This window comes from Lutra lutra, chromosome 14 (assembly GCF_902655055.1).
Source record: "Lutra lutra chromosome 14, mLutLut1.2, whole genome shotgun sequence".
Classification (NCBI taxonomy): domain Eukaryota; kingdom Metazoa; phylum Chordata; class Mammalia; order Carnivora; family Mustelidae; genus Lutra; species Lutra lutra.
In genome coordinates this window covers 79,697,863-79,723,274 of record NC_062291.1, presented here as the reverse complement: position 1 = coordinate 79,723,274, position 25,412 = coordinate 79,697,863, and the positions used below count along the sequence as shown (strand labels likewise).

Here is a 25,412-nt window from a genome sequence, read left to right as displayed (position 1 = left end):
GCTGTGGATCTCACACATATCTAGGGCGACTGGGATGGACGTACTCACCATGGTCTAGGATCCTGGGGAGTTTGGTGCAGCTGGAGAGCAGTATCGTGTGGATATGGTAGTGGGGAAGGAGGAAGGGCTCCTTCAGAAGAACCAAGGATGCCAATGTAAGGGGGATGTGATGGCTAATTATACGGGGCAGCTTAACTGATGCTCAGATAACTGCTAAGACATTATTTCTGCCTGTATCTATGACAGTGCCTCTGGAAGGGATTACCATCTGAATCGGTAAACTGAGTAAAGACCTCCCTCCCCAACGTGGGTGGGCATCATCCAATCCATTTTGGGCCCAAATAAAACAAAAAATGGAGGTAGGTGACTTCATGGCTGCCTGAACTGAGGAGACATCCATCTTCTCCTGCCCTGAGACATCGGTGCTCCTGGACACCACCAGCTTTTCCGGCTCTCCAGCTTGCAAGGAACAGATCGTGGGACTTCTTGTCCTCCATAGCCACGTGAGACAATTCCTATAGTAAGTCTCCTTTCTCGTGTATCTGTATCTTTGTGGCTATCCGTCTATCTATATCTTTCTATATCTATTTTTATTTCTCCTAATTAGCCTGTTTCTCTGGAAAACCTAGCCTAATAATAATACAGGGGGCCCTCAGTTTGCCTTCCCATGTGTACCCCACACCCCCTCCTGGCTACAAGAGTAAATAAACATAAATCAATTGACTTAGACTAGATCAGGACAACGATGGCTTCTTCATCATTTTCAGGGCTGTCCGCCTCCCTCAGAAACATTTCGCTTTCACCTAAAAGCTGGCAGCGCCCCCCCCCACCACAGCCTAACAACAGGGGTAGCTCTAAAAATAGCGCAGCTCCGCCGCCCCCCACCCCCCCTGTAAATACATCTTTGTTCCGGCCAGCATCTAATAACTGTACTTTATGGTGAAACAAAAGCTGTAATTAGAGCCCAACAATGGAAGGTGCAGTCAGAGCTGAACAATACTCAGAATTCCCATGGTGGTCCCCCCACCCGCAGCTGTGAGAACCACAAGTCTCCAGCACGAATTCCATTCACAATTATTCACCTAGTCCCAGGGCGGCTTATTCCAATCAGGGCTTTCCTGCCTCCTCAGCGGGGCTGCCGAGAGGCTGCAAAGAGATGCTAAGCCTGGGCCCCTGCCAGGAGCAGCCGGTGCAGGTGTGCGCGCAGGGGCTGGCGTGGAGAAGCCTGCGCGGTGGCCCCGGGGACCAGCCAGACTGCCCCGGGGCTGGAGACCTCAGCAGCCACCGCGGCAGCAGCCCTTCATGCGCGACTTCCTTCAGATAAAAGGGAACTTTGCACTGATTTCCTTAGCCGTCGCTGCGGTCTGTGCATTCCAGGATAAGCCCAGCGGCTGGCTTCCCCTGCCAGGTTCAAGTCCTAGAACGGTGGAGAAAGGAGGTCTTCATAAGAGGGACTACAGTCTCAAGGCCTGGGGCATAGCAGGATCATTGGGCGGGCTTTAAGAAAATACTTGGGACAAGACCCCACCCCCAGACCAATGGCATTAGAATCCCTGGCAATGAGCAATTGACATGGGTATTATTTTTTCTCTGTTTTAGTTTTGACGTATAACTTAAATATGGTGTTATGGACTGAACTGTGTTCCCCGCCCTCCCCACCCCGCCCACCCCCCCGCAATATGTTGAAGCCCGGACCCTCAATGGGACTGTATTCAGAGATAGGGCCTTTATGGAAGTAATGAGAATTAAAGGAGGTCATAAGGAGGGGGAGGGGCTGACCCAATAGGATTAGTGTCCCCATAAGAAGAGACACCAGAGCTCACTGTCCCCACTCCTTCCAGCGATGTGAATATTCTGGGAGCAGACAGCCCTCTGCAAGCCAACAAAACCCTCACCAGAGACTGAATCACATTTCCTTGTTAGCAAAATCGGGCTTCCCAACCTCCAAAACTGTGAGAAATACAGTTAAAATATTAAAATATTTTAAATATTTAAAAATATCTTAAATATTTTTAAATATATTAATTAATATTTAAAATATTTTAAATATGAAATATTTAAATATTTAAAAATTTAAAATATTAGAAAAAACAAATTTAAGCCACCCCATCTATGGTATTTTGTTATAGCAGCCCAAGCTAACTAATACATATAGCAAATTCCAAAATTCTTAAGTTTAAAGCCCCATAAACTCTAACCACTACTCAGATCAAGATACACTTCATTTAAAAAAACATTTTTTTTTTTTTTATTAAGTAATCTCTACATCCAATGCAGGGCTTGAACCCACAACCCCAAGATCAGGAGTGGTATGCCTTATCAATTGAGCCAGCCGGGTGCCCGAAGATACATTTCTAACACCCCAAAAGGCTTCTTATACCAGCCACAGATCACCACTAGTCTGATTTCTATCACCATAGATTAGTTTGACCTGTTCTTGAACTTCATGTAATTGTAATTACACACTATGTCATGTACTCTTTGGCGTCTAACTTCTTTTGCTGAAGATTGTGTCTGTGAGATTTATCTATGTCCTTGAGTGTTGTAACAGGTCCGTTCTTTTTTTTTTTTTTAATCACTATGTAGTATTTCATTTTATGAGTAAAGCACAATTTATCTATTCTCCTGTTGATGGACATTTTGATTATTTTCCCTTCTGTTTCTTTTTTCATGTTGCTTTCTCTGCCCCGGAATGGCTTTTCCCTCTAGCCCCATCCCACCCCCTAATCTCCCACAAATAAAACCCACTTGCTCTGAGAGGCAAGCTTTAATACCCCAGTCAAAACTCATCATCTCTTGGAATCTTTCTGGACTTCCAGGGAGGAGTGACTCTCTCTCTGTGACCCCACTACTGCCATTTTTAAATTATAGGGGTGCCTCTGGCAGGAGACCAGGGTTGCCTCACGGCAGAGACCATGTCTTAATGATCTCTGGCCCTAGAGAAAGGAAGGTCAAGAAACAGTGGCTTGTTCCTAGGAGGCCAGTACCCTTCCAGAAAAGGCAGGTATGCCTGCGGGATTTTGAAAGGGAAGGCAGCATAAAGCAGGCAAGTTCCAGCCCTAGAAAGGGCCCTGAGACTGAAGGACAGCCTGACAGGAAGTCAGTGGGACAGACTGGGCATGAGCAAGGTGTGCAGCTACCCAGGACTCACTCCTGGTGATTTAATCCCAAGCCCCCAGGCTTACCTCCAGATGCTGAGCCCACATAGCACCCATGGAGATGGACTCAGGCATCTGGGAGAATGGAGCCCTGGGCCAGGGCAACAGTGGGCCCAGCTATGACAGATTAGGGACTGCCATGTCCTGGTCTGGCCTGGAGCACCATCTTGAACACAGCCATAAAGCCCTGTCCCTCACGGCTGCTGCCCCCTTTCCAGTGGGGCACTTGGATCTGGCCAGGAAGCTGGTCAGAGGAGGCCAGCAATTTTCATTGTATTTCCTGCCACAGGATTCCTTTTCTCTGATTTCTTTCTTGTCTTTCACGTAAGTCAACCAAATGTCAACCAACAGAGCTCTGCATCCAGGAGGGCAAACCAGCGGCATTACTCAGAAATCTCGGTCTCCACAGCAACAGGTTTGTAACTACTTGGGCTCTTTGTTGTAGAGGTGATTAACGTTAGTTAGAAAATCTGCTTTCACAAGTACCTAGATGATCACATCTCTGCAATTTAAGCTTTTTGACCCATGATGCTGTAGTAAGGGGATTCTGTTGGTTCCAGAAAGATCTGAGTTCAAATCTGTGGCTTGTTGGCTGGGTAACTTCAAGCCACTCACTCTAGTGTTCTGAACTTTGGTTTCCTCATCCGCCAAGTGATCCCTCTGCTGCACAGAGATCGTGAGGCTGGGGCTTAGTGCCCAGGAGCTGTCGTGATAGCGACTTACCGGGACACTGGAGAAGGTAGGCGCCCCCCTTTCCCCGGCCCTATTCCAGGATTCGTCATCTTTATTTTCTAACAACAAACAGGCTTTTCTCTGGAAGCTCTCCTGGTTATCCTGAAATGCCCTCCCCCACTTCATTCTGGTGCCCACACGCTGCCCGCCAGACTGTTTGTTTTGGATGCAGGAGGCCAGCCAGGGAGTGGCGGGCCTGCCCATGCAGTTCCTTGAAACAAAAGTTGCTCCCTGAGTCACTGCTGCGAGAAGCTATCCTACCCAAGCAAGCACCCACACGGGCATGTCAGAGGTAGGATGCCCTGTGAGCAGGACTTGTTGGGTAGAGTGGGTGCACAGGCAAAGTGATAGGGGAGAGAGGGCTGGTAAGACAGGCACAAAGTGTACACTTGATCAGGGGAGAAATGGAAAAAAGGGTATTGAAGGCTTTCAAATAAGGGAGAGCAGATCAGATTTGTGGGTTAGCAAAGTCTTTCTGGACTTTCAGGAAGGGAACTCATTCCCCCAGCCGTCCCCGCCATATTCCAGCCTCTTTTCCTTCCTTTGCCTATCACAAATTTTCTGCTCTGGCCAAACTCCTAGACAGACTTTCTGTACCTTTGTCCCATTGAGGTGCTCTCCACCTGGTGACATTTTCCCTATGTTCAAGGCCTGGCTTGATTATTCATCCTCCAGAAATCCTTCTCTGTCCCCCAACACGTGTTCATTGCTCCCTTCCCAGAACCCAGGGTTCTCTCCTAAATACACAGTGGCCACTGCCACTCAGAACTTGCTGCCCTGTGTGGTTAACTCTCAGAGCACATAGGCTATAGAAAGAACAGAACTTCTGCAGTGAAAGAACCTGAGTTCAAGTTCAGATTCTGTCCTTACCAACTTGTGGTCTTTAGCGTCTCACTCAACCTCACCGAGACACACTTTGCTCATTTGCACCATGGAGCAATGTGATGCATCTTCTAGGCCCATGGCGGGTGTGAAAGGAATGTAAAGATATTCTGTAAACAGTGACAGCAAAGATAAGCTGGGAAAGGTAGGGGCTGCAGAGACTAGAAGACCTGGGGTGAGACCTGAGCTCCATCTCGTACTTGTTGACTCTCTCTAGACAGGTCACCCAGTCCCTCCGGGCTTACTCCGCCTTTCCGTATGTGCCAAGCTTAGTACCTGCCTCTGGGATTAATGTGAAGATCAAGTATATTAAGAGATTGGCTCTGTGCTAGCACATAGTAGCCTGGCACCAGGTTCTAACGCACTGCCGAAGTAGGACAGTAGTTCGGACCAGGGAATACATACGTGTCTGTTGATTGCCTGGTTAATTTCATTCCTGACCCACCAAGTGACACAGTGGGTGCGTAGGTGGGTGGATGGGTAGAGGGACGGAGGGACAGAGGAATGGAAGTATAGACAGGCGGGTCAATAGAGGGGTGGATGAGTGGGTTGGTGGACAGATGAATGTTTGAGTAAATGAGCGAATCAATGAGCGGACCACCAATCTGATAAAAGAATAAAATCAAATGAAAGTCTGAGTGAATGAACAATGACTCGAGTAAACAAATCACGAATGAATCATGAGGGACATGGTGGTAAATGACTGTTATCCTTTGGCCCAGAGGCCCACCTTGTCCTCTTGGCCTCTGGGGTAGGAGTAAAGTACTAGTTACTTTGAAGGCCCTCCCTTAGCAGCAGCCGGATGCCCCTGCCCCGTAATCAGGGTAACCAGGTTCCTGGAGAGAAGCCGAATCTGGCTTCTGGGAAAGAGCATCTGGGCCTATCTTGGTGACAAGGATGAATGCATCTGGGACTCCATGGATGCGGGACGGTCCCACTCTGAGCCACCAGTGGGCAAACTCAGGCTAGGCGCTCTCCCAGCCTGGTGTGGGGCTGTATCCTCAGCAGTCCCCGCCTCCTGTCTCGGAAAGGCAGCATTGTTGGCCTTCCTAGAGAAGAGGCAAGTGAGGGGAGTGGGTTAGAAGCCCAAAAAGAGGGGATCTGGAGAGAGGTGGGGGCATGGTCCCTACCCTGCAGATCGTGAGCCTGGGGGTCAGGAGATGGCTCTGTCGGTCACGGCATCGCCCATGGGGCAAGGAACAAAGATACACCTGCGAAGGCCCACTGACTGAGGAACCATTCACAGTCATGGCCTCTTCTTACAGTCAGGCTTCGAGGCAGCCAGGCAGTGCTTGCCTCTGTCAAGCCATTTACAGAGAAAGAGCCCCAGAGAGGCAAAGAGTCTTGCCCAGGGTATGAGAGTGAAGCAGCAGAGCATGAAAAAGCCCAGAGTCTCTCAATACTTCCCACCCTTTTCTATAGGGTTCTCAGTATAAAGCCAAGACCCACTTGCAGTTAAATTAAAAGTGTCATTAACATCTTGCAAAAATCAGTCTGGCCTGCCAGCTGGCCGGTTACCTACTACCACTTAATTCCCCACTCGAGACCTTTTGGCATCTAGCCTCTTACCACTTCTTTAAGGCAATGAAAAAGCCATAGATTTTTAATCCCCTCTTTTGCTAATGGACACACAGGTAAGCGGGCCAAAGTGAACAACCCATGTGGGCCGGACCCCGTTTTGAATCCAGTTTTAGACCCTGTTTTGTGCATATTGTCTCATTTAGAGCTGACAACAGCCTGGTCCGGTATTTCTCTCGCTTTACAGCTGAGGACACGGGAGCTCATGTGCCTAGGAAGTAGAAGAGCCAGTCCTTGCATTTCCAGCCAAACCGACCGTGTCTGTTTTTTTTTTTAAAGATTTTATTTATTTATTTGACAGAGAGAGATCACAAGTAGGCAGAGAGGCAGGCAGAGAGAGAGGAAGGGAAGCAGGCTCCCTGCTGAGCAGAGAGCCCAACTGGGGACTCGATCCCAGGACCCTGAGATCATGACCCGAGCCAAAGGCAGCGGCTTAACCCACTGAGCCACCCAGGCGCCCCTGGACTGTGTCTGTTTTAATAGACATACGAGAGCACTACACTTCATGGAAACACACACACCAGGTCTTTTTCATATCATATTCTGCATGCACAAATTCCCCAATGGGAAAACCCAAACAAATCCTTGCTCAACAAAGCTAGGGAAAAAATGTCATTGATTCTAGCTTCTAGCTATCTAGATTACTTACATGAAAGAGGACCTTCTAGGGTATTTAAGAATTGGTGATATCATTCTTTAACACCCAGGACCTCAAAAAATTATTATATGACCATTTTTGTTGCTGGTTGAAATATTTAATAGGCAACAGTCTGTAGAAATGCACGATCTCTAGGATTTGTCTTCTATTTGGGGTTAAAAATGAAACTTAGAAATTTCTGGCTTAAGTGGGAATTTGAAATGAACTGAGTTAAGAGCATTCTCAAGGGCCTGGTGGAGAGGGGTGAGAGGGTGAGGGGGGTGGTTTACCCAGCCTCTGATTTGGGATCAGAGAGGCAATTGCTATGTATTGAGCTCTTCAGAGGGGCTGTCACCATAAGGAAGCAGGCAAGTATTTTTCCTGTGGTTAAAGCCCTGAACCACACATCTGTCCAATGAGCTACCACACACGATTCCACCCATTGCCAAGGCCAGGTGGATATGTCTTTTCAGAGCCCTTTTATTTCTTTTAGACTTTAAATCAAAAATGACTCCCACTGTAAATAGAACACAAAGAAGGGAAAATCGCTCCCAAATGCTACCTTTCAAGTAGTAGTCCCTCAAAAATCTGAACATCCTTCCAGACACCTTCCTGCACAGATACTTCCCCTATCGATAAAGCTAAACGATTTTATAGAATGACACAATGCTCTACATACCTTTTTCTTAAAATGATTTTTATTTGGACATACTTATAGGTTCTTAGGGAGCTGCCAGGGTAGTTCAAGGAGGCCCCCAATACCCTTCACCCAGTTTACCGCAATGGGTACATCTCACACAGTCAAGTACAACATCAAAACTAACTGACATCGACACAATCTATGTGTCCTGTCCCAGCAGCCACTGACCTTTAACTTTGGTTGTTGTATTTTTCAGGTCTAGACCTCCCCTTAGATTCTTCTATAATCTTCTATGTATTTGTTAAGCCTTCTATGTTCTCACTGACCATTTCCATTTTTCCTTGGTCTCAAGCATGTTCGTAATGGCCCATGGAAGCACTCGTATGACTGCTGCTCTGAACTCTCCATCAGCTCATTCTAGGTCTGTGTCACCTCGGCCTTGGTGTCTGTTGGTCATCCTTTTTCACTCAAAGTGAGATTTCCTGGTTCTCAGTATGATAAGCAATTTTTAAAACCTGGACATTTGGGTGTACTATGCTCTTCTGGAGCCCGTTTCCATCTCATGCTTTAGCAGGTCACCTGGGGCAACCCCCACCCCAACCCCGGCAGGTGGCAAGAGCCCACCTTGTTACTTCCGGGTAGGGACGACATTTCAGGCTCTCTACTGAGTCTCCCGGACACCAGAGTGGGAGGCGTTCCTGTTACTGCTGGGCAGGCCTGGAAGTTCTAGCTCTCCAGTAGGTCTCAGCTGATACCACCCTGGCTGTGAGGGGCAGGGATGCTCGTTTTGTCCCCATGTTGCCTCTAAAGACACCAAAGAAGGAGGTGGCCGGGTTACTCCTGAGCAGCGGAAAGTCTGACCTTCCCTCTCTGTCTCCTCTGACACCACCCCAGTGAGGACAGGGCTAGAAGTGCTTTGTAATCTCTGGCTGGCAGACAAGTCGAGGCTCCCTGCGTGTTCTGCACCAACACTGGGAAGACAGGCTTGTTGTTACAGGTCCCATCTTTCCACTTGGCCTGTTCTGACAACCTCCCGGGAGTGAGGGGTTGGAGCATCTCATTATAGTCAGGCAGTGGAGAAAGTCGAGCTCTTCGCTGAGCCTTTGCCTGCCGAGCAGAGGTGGGGCTGCAGTTTTCTCTGTGATGCTTGGTTAAAGTGTGCGGTCATTGTTCAAGAGGTTTCTGTTTTGCTAGGCTGGCCCCCTCGCCTGGCTCTTTGGCTAGACAGCTCTTGGACCTTTTTTGGTCTGCACCCATTGGGGTTTCTCGGTCACCAGCGTCTCTGGAACACAGGTTAGACTGCGTGAGGCAAAAAATAAAAACAACAACAAAAATAAAACAGGAGGGCTTGGCTGCCTCAGTTGATGGAGCACACAGCTCTCAACCTCGGCATTGTAAGTCTGAGCCCCGTGGTGGGTGTAGACATTACATTAAAACAAAATCTTTAAAAAAATAAATAAGGGCACCTGGTTGGCTCAGTCAGTGAAGAGCCTGCCTTTGGCTTGGATCGTGGTCCCAGGGTCCCAGTCTCACATCTGGTTCCTTGCTCAGCGGGGAGTCTGCTTTTCCCTCTGCCCGCTGCTCCCTCTGCCTGCCCCTCCCCTGCTTGTGCTCTTGCGCTCTCTTTCTCTCTCTGTCAAATAAATAAAATCTTTAGAAAAAATAAATTCTCTTTTTGCCATGACTTCCCGTTTGTCAGCATTCTCTGCTGATCAGCGACAGAAGGAAGCGTATTCCTACCTCTAACTCAGAGTCCTCTCACTGGTCTATAAACTCCATGAAGCCTGCTGGGTTGTGAGTAGAAATGCAAGACAGCTGATTCTCCAAACTAACACCTTTCACCTGCTAAAACAGTTTGGCATTGAAAACCACTCGCCCAGGTTGGCCCCCATCCCCAGATTGAAAATCTCTTACACCTTTAACTTTGACTCACAGGTTTGAGGCCCCGCTCCCCTTGACACGGCTCCTCAGAACACCTGAGTGTCGGAAGCCCAGGGCAGACACAGAGCTCTGTTCTGTAACCCTCGAGGGACTTGGGGAAATGATGCTGGCATCCTGTCTGACAGGTGCATGTTGGAGCATCAAGGTCCCTCCTTGATCAAATGAGATGCTGTACGTACTCTTGGACAGTATTTATTTGAGAGAGACACAGAGAGAGATTGATGGTGCACATGCAGGGGGAGAGGGAGAGGCAGAGGGAGAAGTGAGCTCCCCGCTGAGCAGGGAGCCCAATGTGGGGCTCGATTCCAGGACCCTGAGATCATGACCCAGGCTGAAGGCAGACACTTCAACTGAGCCACCCAGCGCCCACTCTTGGACATTTTTATAGATTTTGGTAATAGAAATTGTCGAGCAGGAGCATGCGTAGAAAGGAAGAGGGTGCAGTTCCCTGCCTCGTTCTGTGGGGGAAGGTCCATCCATTCCTCTCTCCCTGCAGGCCGAACCAGCCTCCACCGGCAACCCCAGACAGTCTCTGGGGCCGGCAGAGCTCCTGCTACAGTCTGAAGTCATAGAGGAGGAGGCAGGTGGGTCAGTCCACAGCCATGTGATCTGTCACTGTGGCAAACAAACTCATAGAAGGAGTCCTGGAAGGTGTTCAATCTGCCCTTGACCTCAGGCTCTAAGACATGTTCCATCAGATCGGCAGGTGCCAGGTTTGTGAGGGATTCTCCAGCATATGCAACTGCCCTGGACCTGTCCAGGGCACAGCGCCTGGGTTTGGGTCCAGGTCGCCACCCCTGACTAGCAGAGGCTCCCTCCTCTCACCTGTGTTCTCTTCTTGAACCCTTTCTGGAGTCCCTTAGGCCCTCCCTCTCCCTGGTCCTGCCTCCAGAGTTGGCTTGGGTCACTCTCCACTCATTGCATTCTGGGGTGCAGGGCATGGGGGGAGGGGCCATCAGAAAGACCTACCGTTGGGAGGGCAAACCTGACGTTCAGGCCATTCTGGCCCTGGAGGTGAAGCTGCAGCAAACAGATCTCCTAGGAACTCTTCTGCAAAACGAGGTCTTGCCCCTGCCTGGCTTTGGGCCCTAAAACAAAAGCCCCTACTTACGATCTTGACCTCCATCAACATCTGTGCATAATTTTATTCACAAGTGTTTACTGAGTGCAGGTCACTCTGCTAGATCCTGGGGATCTGTCTGTGAAAAACCAAAGATGCAATTCTAGTTCTTTCAGAGTTTATGTCCCACCTAGGTGGGGTGGGAGGGCCAGAAAATGCACAATGGGCATAATAAATGAGTAAATTATATGGTACGTGGAAAATGACAAAGTCACTCCAAGTAAAAGGAATTACGGATGCCAAGGAGGGGTGGGTGTGGTCGGGGTTGGCCTCCTGGAGCAGGTGACGTGTGTGCAAACACCTGGAGAAGGTGAATGAATGAGTGAGCTGCGCGGATACTTTTGGGAGAGGCCCCCAGGCCCAGCTGCTATGGGAAGAGTCCCCCAAGGGCCTGTGAGACGGCATATTTGAAACTTCAGGCACTGAAAAGACAGCATCTGGACCTATGAACCTTCAGAAACGATTAAAACCAGGGAAAAACCTATTAGCTCTAGATAAGAAAATGACAATATGATTATTAATAAAATGTTCAATTAAATGTCCACATGCAATGTAACACGTTGTCAACTTACTTAGTTGTGAAATTGAGAGTTGGAATTTCATGACCTTGAAACAGAATACACTTGATTTCTTTCACTTCCTGAAAAGTTTCCAGATATATGTGAAGGCTAAGAAATTGTAGGCAAGTATTATACATTAACTACTTCGTATAGGCAAATAATTTCAAACGTAAAATTATAACAGCCCTTTTGAAATTTATTGGAAAATTCTCTTTCACATGGAATGGGCTGGGTTTTCATGTTTGATGGGACAGGGAGTGGAACCCCTGAAAGCGAGACTGAGCCCAAGATGATCTTATAAGTGTCCTGCCCGTCCATCTCGCATGTTAGCACCAGCCCACAAAAGCAGGCCACGTTTCAGGCCCAAGGTAGTTGCGGGACAAAACGCAGGGTTCACCCACTCCATGCTGAACTGACTGGTTCCAGGGTAGCCACAGCCTGTCTGAGCTGAAGGGGTGTTGAATGGCTCTCCCAATTTCCTGGCATAAAATTTTCCTTTCCATTTGGAATCTCATTTTCTGATCGCCTTCCCTTGTCATTTCTGGGCTGGGTCAGTACATCTCCAATCCTCAAGATACTTAAGCAAGATGATGGGGGAGGAAGAAAGTATCACCACCTCTTCCTCCCACCCAGGCAATATACTGGAATTCACAGGATTTGTTAACTGGGGAGAATTCTCCTGGGTATTTAGCAAATACCTATGATGTGCCTGCCACTGGGCGAGGCTCCACAGTCCAAGGAGATAGACGACCACCTGCTCTTGAGCCACAATGCTCCCAAGTTCACCGGTAGGACTGGGCTTGATTAGAATATCTGGTGCTTTAGAATAAACTGCAAGTCCTCAAGAAGAAAGGGGCTGTGGGAAGACCCTGGAGTGGACAGCAGAAATATCACTGTCCTCCCACCTCTCCCGGCCACCTCCCCCAGGGAGAAAATTCCCTATTCAGAGAACATTTCAGAAGCTCAGTCCTACCAGTCTCCTGGGAGCCTCAGCATCACCTGCTGCTTACTCATTAGAAATGCAAATTCTCTCTTCTCACGGTGCACTCACTAGCACTGGTTGAGTCCCACTGCTGGAGTGGGAGCCCAGCAGTCTGTGTTACAAGTGGCCCTCTGGGTGAATCTGGCACAGGGACACCGGAGTTTGAGAACCCCTTCTCCAGATGAGGTCATCTGGGTAATTCCATCCTTGCTCTAGCATCATGGTGTCATGCACAGAAATGACCTTGGACTCTGCAGAGCCCTACTCCAGGGAATCTTTCCCCAAAAAGTCATAATTAACCCCTTCAGTGATGGATCTGGAAGGTGATGCGATGCAGCAGGTAAAGGCACTTTGAAACCAGACGGTCGGGGTCCAAATCCCGGCTCGGCCAATCACGAGCTACACCTCCTGGGCAGGGCACTCTGGCTCTTTGCAGCCAGACCCTTGATCTGTAAAATGACCATCAAAACAATGGAAAGAACCTCATAGGATAATGGGGATACGCCCTTGAGAGCTCTTCAGCACTGTGCCTGCACATAGTAAACACTTGAGCCGTCCTAACGACCAATAACCCTTTTGTAAATTAAGGTTTACACCCACTGGGTCTTCTTACAAGAGTGGTCATGACATTGAAGCATCATCCCAACAGAATCTTAGAGCAAATGTGGCTTGAAGACTCCTTGATTTGAGCCAGTGTCCCTACAGGACAGGGGAGCAAATAGGACCCAGCCTCACAGTCTCTGAACCAAACCCACCTCCAGTTCCCCTCAAAGTCTTCTCCCCCAAAGTGGCTTCTCCCCCAGCCCCTTCTTGGCAGTCCTGGCAAGCAAACCAAACAAAGCCACCTCTGTCTCCTACCAGAGAGCTGGTGGCTTTGGGGATCCTCAGGTTGTCAGAGGAAGTCCCCTATAACCAGGCCTGAGTGAATAATAAACACCCATCAGGGCTGTATTCCCATTGCCTTTGTCTACTGAGAAAGTCTCTGGCTGTAGATTCATATACTAAAGAATAAAGAAAGGGCACCTGGGGGGTTCAGTCGGTGAAGCGTCTGCCTTTGGCTCAGGTCCTGATCTCAGGGTCCTGGGCTCAAGCCCTGCATTGGGCTCCCTGCTCAGTGGGGAGTCTTCTTCCCCCTCTTCCTTTCTCCTTCCCCCCAGCTTGTGTTCCCTCTCTTTCTCTTTCTCTCTGACAAATAAATAAATAAATCTTAAAAAAAATAATAATAAAGAATAAAGAACACTTTGAGGATTCTTACTTTAACCAAGCTGATCATTAACCTTCACCGGGAACTCTAAGTGGCCTCCGTGGGCTGGTACAGCCCTCATACTTCTTACCCACCTTCAGTGGGACATGTGCAGAAAGTGAGAGTCAGCATTTAGAAGTGTGTACAGCATTTTGATGTCACAACACACAAACTCATCGTTGTGGAGGTTGTATTTTGTAAGTTTTTGTTTTTCTAGTCATTCATCTTTTTATCACATTTTATAGAAGTGTCAGTCTGAGATGGACTGGGGGGTCAGAAATACAATGAGTTCCACCACAGACAAGCAACACCTCTGAAGGCCTTGGAGAGAGGCAGGGATAAAGAACATTCAGGATTTTGAGGTCTGGCTGTTGACTTCTCAAAGGAGATGACCCTGCCTAAACAAAGAGTTTCTCTGGCTCCCCTCTACCCTGCCCCCTCATGTGCATGGTGCTATAAATTTTGACATTCTAGAATGACTCAGGACATCATGCTCTGAGAAAGATGTCCCGGGGGTGGGGCGGGGGTGGGAGATTTTCCTAAACACTGGGGGACCAGGAGGAATTTTCCAAAGTCTCCCTGATGCTTGGCCGGAGCAGCCCAGGCTTAAGAAGGGCGCACAGGCAGCACAGAGGTGAGGGCAGAAGGATGCCATCTGTTAATGATGCTAGGAAATGGCCAGGAGGGAGAAGGCAGGAGGAGCAAGACCCCAGAGCAGCAGGAGCTCTCGCACCCCCGTCTCTGCAGCATCGTCAGAGGAGAGTAAACAGAACTGTGACGGGAGAACCGGGTGCACATTCAGAGCTTTCCACTGGCCCTTACTCAGGCCGTCCTGATGGAAAATCACTTCGTGGGCTTCCGGTGCCTTTTCACTTGGCGGGCTCCTGAGATTTTCCAGACCAGTGAGCAGTGAACTTTGGTGGACAGCAGGAAGGAAACAGGCGGCAGAGAGCACCTGGACGGGTTCAGGGGAGACACCCCCCATCAAGGGGGTGACGGAGTTTTGAGACCTGAGTGATAAGCAGAGACCATCTACTCGAGGACCTGCGGAGCACAGTTCCAGGCAGAGGAACAGAATGTTCAAAGGCTCAGGGTGGGGGAAGTCTTAGAAATGTTTAAAGCAGTGGCCAGAAGCCTAATGCGATGGGGCATATGGAGAGAGTGAGGGCAGAATATGAGGTCCCCGAGTGGGCAAAAGTGGGGCTCCCGGGATCCTGTCCATCAAGGTGAAGAGTCGAGATTGACTTCATTGTATTCAGTTTGGGTTGCCACTTAAATACAGCAGGTTCAGCTTAATGTGAATTTCAGATTCCTTTCGGGACAGGCTTATACTAAAAAAATCTATGCGTGGTTTATCCAGAATTCAGATTCAACCAGGCCCCTTGTATTTTTTGTTATGAAATCTATTTCCATGTCCTCTTTGGGATGCAGTTGAGGCCTTTAAAGCAATGGCGCGATGATCCGGTCTTATTTGTACCCTACTGGCGATGTTGGGCCTGCCGTGTAGACTGTGGGCTACGGTGGGGCGGGGAGGAGACGTACAATTACAGATCAGGAGACAGAAGAGCTGCGTGCCCAGGCCGGTCCGCCGAGAAGCACAGCCAAGCAGGGGAATGTTTTCTCACAATAGATGAGGCGTGAGGCCCATGCACTGAATCCTCAGGCAGAAGGAATCCCACTGGTGGGTCCAGCACCCAGGTCACAGCACCTGTCCCATCAGCAGTGGTGCTGCTGGGCTAACACAACTCTCTGAGATGCCCAGAGCCTGGAAAGCCCAGTGACACCTAGCATCCTGTCTGCTTGTCACCTTGATGGCTCTCCAGGTGGACTCAGAATATATGTGACAGAGGAAGAGGAGTTCCCGGAAAGTCATGCTTGAGCTCCAGTGACTGCCACGTTCCCCACTGTGAAGTGTGGGGAACACTGGGCAAGGAATGGAGGGGCTGCTGTGAGACAGATCAGTGGGTTATCCAGGGAACAGCTGTCCTGGGGAGAAACTTCGGTGGGTGCCCACAGGCAGGCCTGGCAGGAGCCTGAGGGTCCCAAGGCCTCACAGTGGATGGGCACCTCACACACAAGTCCCAACACCAGTGGTCCCAACGCCCAATCCCCTGCAATGGTGCACTGCATTATTTCTTTGGGGGAGTTTCACGGGAAACATAAGGTTTTTGGCTTGAATCTCTTAGTGACACCAGCAGCCTGCAAAGTCCCAAGAGTGGCGTTTCTCCACCGTCCAGGTCAAGGCTGAGGTGCGCCCGTAGTCCTGAGATGCCGCCTTGAGTGCCAGAACGTGCCAGGTGCCATCTTGGATTGTAGCCATGCCATGCTGTGTGTCAAAATGGGCTGAAGGCTCCCTACTCCCTCCACGTCCAGCCTTGTCACTGGACCCCAAAGCAGCTCAGTGTCCTTCCATGACACTGTCAGAGTCCCTTGGAAAGCAGTTCCTTAGGCTCTGTCCAGAGTGTCTCCCCACTGGACGGGGGCTTACGTCTGGGTGACAGGGCAGGATGGCGGCAGACATCACTCCAGCCACATAGCCCCTCACAGCCCTTGTGGAGGTACTTTCCTTCCCTGTGAATAGACACCTGCAGGCTGGCACCTTGCCGCCTTAGCAGACACACGCCCCAAGTTTGGCTTCACCTGGGTCTGGCTACGTGACAGCCATTCTCGTCCACGCGTGCAGGATTTTAGTTACGGGCCACGCCGTATCAGTTTCCTGTGGCTGCTGTAACACAGGACCATGAACTGAGTGGCCGGAAGCACACATTTATTCTCTTATAGTTCTGGGAGCCAGGAGTCTGCAATTGGTCTCGCTGGGCTCGAGTCAAGGTGTTGGAGGGGCCCATTCCTTCTGGGGGCCCTGGAGGACAATCTGTCCCTTGCCTTCTGGGGCTTTCGGAGACCGCCAGCATTCCGTGGCTCGTGGTCCCATGACTGCAGTCTCTGCTTATATCGTCTCATCCCCTCTGTCTTTCCGACCTCTTATAAGGCCCCCTGGGATTATCCAGGTCCACCCAGAGAATCCAGGATAATCCCCCCAACTCATAGCCCCTAACTTAATCACATCTGCAATCGCACCCATTTGCCACATAAGGGAACATTCATAGGTTCTGGGGCGTGGGATGTGGGCATGTCTGGGGAATCATTGTTCTGCCTCCCACCCATCACCAGCTTCACCTTGTTTTGTGGTCACAGAGGATCTGTAAGGACGAGAAACAGGCTCAGAGACGTTAGGTGATTTGCTTGAAGCCACACAGCTAGAAAGCTGTAGGGAAGGGGAGGGGGAATCCAGGTCTCTGTGATTCTAATTGAATGTAACAGATTATATAATAAAGTCAGAGGAGTACAAGGAATCTGCAGTGTGAAAAAGGTTCTGCTTTCCTCTCCCCGATTCTTGTGCTCTAACATGCCCAAGCAGGCCTTTGTTCTGACTTCTTTCTTTCAAGGGCTGAGTTGAGTGTCTGAGCACAAAAGGGACACCTGCAGACTGTCCTAGTTCAAGGAGTGACCCACATTAGAAGAAAGAGTGAAGCGGCCACAGCTGGGGCCCAGTCTTGACGGCAGTTCAAGGGTTGCTGGCACAGCATGCCCACATATGGTCTGGTAAATGATTTTCTCAATTAACCTACGAGTCAATAAACTTCCTATTACTTAAGGAGCTGCCCCACATCCCAGGGACCAGCAGCCTTGATTCAGCAGCCAGGAAAAAAAGGAAGGAAACAGAGTAGGAAAAAAAGGCTCTAAGAGCAATATTATATTGTTTTAAATAAGGCATTGCCGATTCAATATTGAGTTGGGGTTAGAGGAGAACAGCAGGCAATATTCCCTCCCCGGACATCTCAAGGGCACAGAAAGGAACAGTCACACCCCCTGAAATGAAGTGTGCACAGGCCACAGTGGGACATGCACAGTAAGACATCAGTGACTCATGCAGAGCTTGCTGGGGAAGCCAAGCAGTTGGCTGTGCTGCTCAGTGATGAGGAGATTAAAGAGAAGTTAATCACTGTGTTCGAGACTCACGGAGCCTTTTCCGGTGCGCTGGCTCGACGCAGGACCACTCCCCAGCTGCCAGCCGCAGTCCATCCCGCTGGCATGACTCCTGGCTCCCTGCTGGCTTTTCGTGATGCACCTGAATGTTCCTTCTCTGTGAGGGAGTCCAGGAGTAGATCAGGTGTCTTCGTTGGGGTGACAAGTGGGTCAGGGGAAGGTGTCTCTGAGTGGTCAAGAAACCAGGAAATCCTGTTCTGGGAAATAAAGGTTAAAGCTCCCTTTGCTCTAACTCACATGAGCTCTGAGAGTGGACTGACCCGCCTCTCAGATGTGTCAGCAGGAGGCTGGGGACGTGACTGGGACGTCAAGAAGCAGGAGGCCCATCACGGCTGTTGGGAAGACACGTTGTGATGTCCATCTCGAGAGAGCGCTCTAACAGCAGCAGACTGAAGTTGCACATGCCTTTGGACCCGTCAATTTTGTCTCAAAATACAAGTAAAATAAGCATATTTTAATGGAATCATACTTTTGGAAATTGTTTTGTTTTCCTAATTAATACTAATTCTGGAAATCTTGCCACTAGCGTACCTCAATAATAACCTTTTTCAGGATTTATTTACTTGAGAGAGAGAGAGAGCACGTGAGCAGTGGGGAGGGGCAGAGGGAGAGGTACAGAATCTCAAGCAGACTCCCGGCTGAGCACAGAGCCTGATGTGGGGCTTGATCCCACCACCCTGAGCTCATGACCAGAGCCAAAATCAAGAGTAGGATGTCTAACCAACAGAGCCGCCCAGGCACCCCTCAGCAATATCTTTTTGATGATTGTATAGTATACATATGTACCATATTCTATCTAATCCCAGCTGTTGGATACTCTAAGATCATGCCGATTTTTTGTTTTAATTTCTTTTTTATTTATTTGACAGATCACAAGTAGGCAGAGAGGCAGGCAGAGAGAGAGGGGGAAGCAGGCTCCCTGCTGAGCAAAGAGCCCGATGCGGGGCTCGATCCTAAGACCCTGAGATCATGACTTGAGCCGAAGGCAGAGGCTTTAACCCACTGAGCCACCCAGGCGCCCCCATGCCGAAGTTTTATATCATAAGCGATGCTTCAAGGAACACCTTTGTAACTTTGTAAAATAAATCGTTGGTTATTTTTTTGATTTTTGTTTTTATCGGTATAAAGTGGATTTGTTTCATCAAAAGGATATGTATTTCAGTATCTTTTGTGAGATAAGTGCCCCCAAAATTTAGTGGCTAAGAGAACAATTATTTCTTGTGATGCTGCTGATTGGCTGGAGGAATCCTTTCCTATCGATCCCCCTCTCACTGGAGGCCCCACTGGGCTGGAAGGCTCTAGATGGCCTCGTTCACACGTCCGGCAATTGGTGATGCCAGTGGGCCAAGGCCCTCCGATCTCTTCCAGGTGGTCTCTGAGCCTCCCGCGGGCTGGTCAGGGCTGCTATTGCCCGGTCTCGGGGTCTCCACAGGGCAAGAGTGGGAGCTGCAAGGTGTGTAGAACAGCAAACACACACGACGTTCCCCTGCCACACTCTATCGGCCAAAGCCAGCGCCGGGGCCAGGCAGGTGGAGAAATGAGACACCGTCTCTCCAGGGATGGAGCGGCAAGGCCAAGGGCACGAACACGGAGAGGTGGGATTTCCTGGGGCCACTGTGATGATAACCCATCACAGCGCTTCACATCCTAGGACTTTTCTAATATGTTGCCAAATCGTCCTCAGGAAGGCGATACCAGTTCACACGCTGCACTCCGGTGCGCTTTGGGGAGAGTTATTTTCAGACAAAAAAGTGTGCACACAATGTGTGACAGCAGAAGAGCTTTCTGTTCCCCAAGTGGCCGCAGTCACACCCTTAGGTGGTGCCGGGGCCGGACACATGGTCAACGTTCACGCGGGGCAGTGAGGGGACGATCATTCCCTTTGGACAGAGCAGCGGTGAGCTCCTCCTCTCTGCCTGGCTGTCACCCCTGCCCGCACCCCCTCACCTCTCCTCGGGGGTCGCCACCAAAGCCTCCTGAGTGTGCTCAGTCCTGCTCTGTCTCCACCCCCTCTCCTTTTGCTGTAATATCATCCAGAATGAGTTTTTTCACAATGCAAAGTTCATCAGGTCAGGCCCAGGCTGAAAAACTCTTCAACGTTCCTGACTGCTCTCTGGAAAAAGACCAGACTCGCTCCCGGGGCTTCCGGTCCTTCTGAGGTCCCACTCACCCTCCGCCCCAGCGGTTTCTTCTGCTTGCAAGGCCGGCTCTGGCCACTTGGCCTTCTGTGTCTTCTAGGCATGGTTGTACATGTTGTCTTCGGGGCTTGAGGCTTTTCTCGAACGGCCCATTCCTTCTCTTTTCACTTTTAATGGCTTTATTGATAAGCTAGATCACGAATCATACAGTTCACCCAGTTACGTGCCGTGTTCAGTGATTTTTAGCATATTTAGAGCTGTGTGGCCACCACCATCCGTCCATGACATCCTTATTGCCCTGAAAGAAATCCTGTGACCCTTAGCTATGTCACCCATCCCTCCAGCCTCCTCTTGCCCACAGCCCTAAGCACCCACTCATCTACTTTCTGTCTCTGTTCCAATTTCTCTGCCCAACCTATTTTTTAAAAATATTTTTATTTATCTATTTGACAGACAGAGATCACAAGTAGGCAGAGAGGCAGGCAGAGAGAGAGGAGGAAGCAGGCTCCCTGAGGAGCAGAGAGCCCGAAGCAGGGCTCGATCCCAGGACCCTGGGATCATGACCTGAGCTGAAGGCAGAGACTTTAACTTACTGAGCCACCCAGGCACCCCTGCCCAACCTATTTTAACTCCACTCCTACTTCTGCTCTGGGCCCAAGGGTCACCTCCCTGGAGAGGGTCCTTCCTGGGCCTTACTCCCCTGCCTGGGGTCTCGGTCAGCTTTCTCCACTTTATCCTTTCCAGGAACTGGGCTCCCTCTCCTCAGGGCTCTCAGGCATCTGTCAACACCTTTCTCTCCTACGCTGTAGGCTCCATGAGGGTAGGGCCTGTGTTGTTCATCTTTGAAACCCTAACCCAAGGCAGCGGCCGCTAGATGTCCGTGGAATGAGAGAATGAGTCAGGGAATGAAAGTACAGAGGGCACATGACTCACTCAAAGTCACGAAGTAGAGCCGTAGAAGTCTTTTGTCCTCTAGCCACTCGGTCCCATATGGTAACTCCCAGCCACGTGTGGCCACGGAGCCCTTGAAATTTGATGGAGAAACTCGGTTGTTAATTTTATTTCTTTTTAACTTATTTAAATTTAAATAACCATCGGTGCTAGTAGAAGAAGCGGGGTAACAATGGTATCCCACCACACAGAGCTGAGTTTGCTGTTGTGAGACTAGAACCTTTTGTCTCCCAGCCTGCCTTCTCTCTGCTCTCGGGGAGATGCCCTTCACCCAGCGGTCCGCCCTGGGGAGAGCCTCTGTACCTGGAGGGTTTCCAGAATCAGGAAGGACCCAGTCCTTGCTCCGTGCTGGGTCCTGCTGTCACTCTGCTCCTACCTGCACTTATGGCCATTTAAATTTAAATACATCAAAAGGAAATAAAATTAAAAATTCAATTTCTCAGTCCCACTGGCCACACTTCAAGTACTCAGTGGCCAGACGTGGCGAGTGGCTGCCATATTGGACAGGGAGGCTATAGGACCTTTCCATCACTGAAGAGGTCAGTGGACAGCACTGCCCCAAGGATTCCCTCATAGAGGCCTCTCCCTCTCTGCCGGCTTCTCCCTGTCCCAGCTCTCCAGGCCTCAGGACTCACCACATCCTACACCAACACCCCGTGGGCAGATGGAGCCTGGGACTTCCCCCACCCGGTCCCTGGGGAGCCCACCCCCTCCCCAGCACTCAGCACCCCCCCAGCACTTCCCCTTCTCAGCCTAGGCTTTCGAGAGCAAAATCCCTCTCTCCTCTCTGGTCCCACAGACACACCAGCTTCCAGGATGCAAAGCCCTCTAAAAAGGAGAGAGGAAAAAAAATACCTCTTACTCTTTCTAATCCCTTCTCATTCCAGTGAGCTCTTGGGAAAGCAAGACAGCTCATTTCTTCCCCAGACCCTCCTTCTTCTCTTCACAGGCTCAGCCATCCATTTCCGTTCTCCTCCACTCACAGAATCAGAGGACTGGAAGATTGCAGCTGGAAAGGTCCACCAAGAGCATCTAGTTTAACTTTTCATTTTGTTTAAGGGAAAGTGGGCCCAGAGAGGGAAAGAAACTTGCCCAAGATCACACAGTGTCCATCTTAACCTTCACCAAGGACTAAAGGTCACCAAGCCGTGGGGGAAAAGCAGGAATAAATTGTAGGACGCTCCTGCTATGCGTCAGGTGCTTTATAAATCACACATCAACACATTAACACTTAACCACAGGGTTTCTTGGGGCGCCTGGTGGCTCAGTTGTCTCTGCTCAGCAGGGAGCCTGCTTCTCCACCCAACCACCCCCCCTACCCCGGCATGCCTCTCTGCCTACTTGTGATCTCTGTCTGTCAAATAAATAAATAAAATCTTAAAAAAAAAAAAAAGGAAGAGCAAAGACAGAGGTGTTCGTGTATGTGGCACACAGCAGGTTATGCTGGCCAGCACACCTCGTCACTGCTTTGGGCATCGTGACTGTAGGTTTTAATATTCTAGTCTGGGAAGTTCTCACAAAGAGGAGCTTTTAACATCATTTTAAGAATTTTTTTGTCTCAAGACTCATGCTTCCTGAGCTCAGAGATGTTATGATGCGAGCATTGTACCCGTTCAAAGGACCCGCACCTCATCCAGGATGTACAAAGTTCACTTTCAACTACAAAGCAAGAAGATGGCAAGATCAAGTTTTTGGTTGCAAATTTCTGCCGCGAAAAGTCTGGTTCCCGTTTCTGAGGCAGACCTCGCCCCCTAGTGGAAACGGGTGGGCTCTGGATTACCCTGGGCGGTTCTCCCCCATGCTAGGGCACCCCCCTGAGGTTCCGCTTCCTTCACAGGCGTGGTGGTGGTGTCAGATCATTCTCCGCCAGGTAAGGGAGGCAGTCGGGTGTGTGTGGTAAGGAGAGGGACCCTGCTGGGGCACTCGACACCTTCAGGTTCGGAGTCTCTGGACGCAGCAGCAGACGTCCTGCCTCAGGGTCTTCCAGGAACCTGTTAAGGCGCACGTCCCCGGGGGAACCCTAGACCACAAGGTCAGCCTCCCGCAGTTGGGGCCCCGCTCCTGCTCTGGTGCCAGCTCCCAGGGGTCCCGGTGGGGCTTCAGTTCAAGAGTTGCAGACCTGCCACTCCCCGCTGTTTGAGCAACCCCAGGGTGCCGTGCCCTACCCGTTCTCCCCTGCAAGGACACGGCCCACCCTCCTAAGCCCAACGATGGGCTCCCTTCCCTATGAGACCGCCCTCACCCTGTCCCAATGCCCCGGTCAGAACCACATGGCATTTCCCATGGGACGGCACGCTACGTGCCCTTCAGCCCCTTACCCCATCCTTTCGCAGGTTGCCTTCCTCCTACCTCCCCGGCTTTTGGACCCCTCGCAGCTTTACTATTCACCCCAGGGAGGCATTTTGGGCACTGCCGTGTTGCAAGTTTCTCCCACTCCTGCCAACCCCAGGATCACGAGTTTGCATATTCTACAGGACTGAGCTAGAACTTGCTTCGCTTAGAAAGAAGGTGGGCAGTCATGCCTGTCACAGAGCCTCCAAACAGCTTCTTCTCTCCTGGGCAACTGCAGACTTGCTTTTCAGAAGTTTCTAGTTCTTCTCTTCTCTGTCATCCCACAGGAGTGTGGAAAAATGCCACGTGGCTGCTCTTTCTCTAGAGCCAGCAGCACGGTGCCCTGCCCCCATGGCTGCGCAGCAAGCAGCTGGTGGCCCAGAGAGGGACTGTCCCACCCAGCAGCTCATGGTCCCCAGGGGGAGGCAGAAGTGCTGGTTTAGGCCCTTTTTATAGACAAGCAATGTTCACTGAGGGTAAGCGACGAGCGACGTTTCTAACTTAGCACAATTAGTCTGGAGACGAGGCAAAAACATTGTCTTCTTCCCCAAATACCGTGCTCCTCGGTTAAAGAAAACATTCGGTTTCATTCTTGGGGGAAAAAAAAAGTCAGGTTCTAAGGAAGATGCGCTCCATCACCCCATTTTGAGTGGCAAAAAACCTATAAGTGTCCCTAAAAAGATTTCCAAGAGGTTGCCTGCCAGTCTTCTGAGTGATGGGAGTCCCAGTGGCTTTTATTTTCTTCTTTGTGTTTTCTTATTCTTTTCTTTGACAAGCCTGTATTATTAGAAATAACATTTCATGTTTTAAAAAATGAAAAATGAAACTCTCGTGCTTATTGGGAAAGAAACCATAGCTCCCTGTGGAAACATAAATGAATCTCTTCAACGAGATGTTGAACATAAGCAAGCAGGCACAGAAGAGGACGGGCTGGATGACACTGTCTACTCAATATTGAAACTCAATGGCCAAACAAATAAATGGCGACAGCTGGGATAGTGTTTACTTTCCAGGGGTAGTGACCAGGAGGGGGGTGTCTGGGGTGTGGACCAGGCTCATTCTGTTTTTGATCCGGGAGCTTCTCCTAGATACATGTTCACCTCATGGTAACCCACCAGCCTGCATCATAGATTTTTAGTGGCTTTATTTTATTTAATAAAATATCATTTATCTCATAGGGACCCTCGGTGTCTCAGTCAGTTAAGCGTCTGCCTTCAGCTCAAATCATGATCCCAGGGTCCTGGGATCGAGCCCTGCATTGGGCTCCCTGCTCAGCGGGGAGCCTGCTTCTCTCTCTCTCTCTGCTGCTCCCACTGTTGGTGCTCTCACTCTCTCTCAAATAAATAAATAAAAACTTTAAAAAGTATTATTTATCTAAATTCCTGAGTATTTTGGTGCAAGGTGTGTGCCTGACTTGTCAGACCCTCGCCCCAGCCCTGTGGGGATGGGAAGAGTAATCGAGGCAGTGCTTTCCAACAATCTACCCCACTGCGCCACACTGACCAACTTCTCAAAACCCTTTATGTCAAGGATTTGTCTGGAAAGCACATGGGACTCCAGGGATTACAAACAGTATAAATATGATACAGAGAACTGATTGTGGGGATGAAGGAAGAACTAAGAAGTCAAACAGGAGAAGGGGGAAGCCCAAAGACCAGCAGCAGAAGGAAGGCTGAACTGCCCCTCGGGCTGAAGGGACACAGACCCAGAAGCAGGGCCATTTCGTGGCACTGGGACCATGGCAGGAGGCTGCCAGGCAGAAACCATGAAGGAGACACAGCCATTGCTGAAAATATCTGGCTTCTCCCAGTCTCTTGTCCTTCAAACCCCTGCCACTCCTTCTCATGGTCTGGACCTGGCCAGAAGCAAACTGTTGAGGGAGATGGGATGGGACTTGCAGAAGAGAAGGGGGGATGCACATGGGAATGAATGCATCTGTTCCTCTCCTCCAAAGCCTCCACTGGGCTGCCTTCCCATCTTCCCACCAGCCTCTCTCCCTCCCATTTTACCCTGTACAGAGCATCAGTCCTCTGCTGGAAGGATTTCCCTAGGCCCATGTCTGATTCTAAGGTGATTGCTAGACTAAATTTACCTACCTTTTTGTCTGCGCAGTATCAAGGATGCTCTATCACTCTTCCAAAGACACTGGATAACCCATTGTGGTGGATGCACTTCAGGATGCCCCCTTGTATAATCCTCTTCCCTTGAGTGTGGGTGGAACATGTGACTCAATTCTAGTCCAGAGAATATGGCTAAGGTGATGGGATGTCACTCCTAAGTTACCTTACAAGCAACAAGACTCTGTCTTAGCAGACTAGCATCAAAGAGACTGTCCTACGGGCATTGAAGGATAAAGAGCCATGCTTTGAAATGTCTATAGAGAGAGATGGCCGGCAGGGAATTTGGGGGTTACTGGGGCCTAGATGCTCTTCTCCCAACAGCCAGTAAGCAACCAGGCCCTCAGTTATGCAG

At 49.9% G+C, this 25,412-nt stretch overlaps 1 protein-coding gene across 1 annotated transcript in view; it reads right to left on the bottom strand.

Annotated features, from left to right (window-relative positions):
* Positions 1-543: 543 nt before the first annotated feature.
* The window catches only part of BTBD16 (BTB domain containing 16), a 68,484-nt gene continuing 43,615 nt past the window's right edge, over positions 544-25,412 (bottom strand). Inside the window, exons 17-18 of the mRNA XM_047703201.1 lie at positions 22,959-23,717; positions 544-1,417 (exon numbers count right to left, since the gene is read on the bottom strand). The gene's annotated coding sequence lies outside the window, so the exon portion shown is untranslated. The remainder of the gene's footprint in view (positions 1,418-22,958; positions 23,718-25,412) is intronic.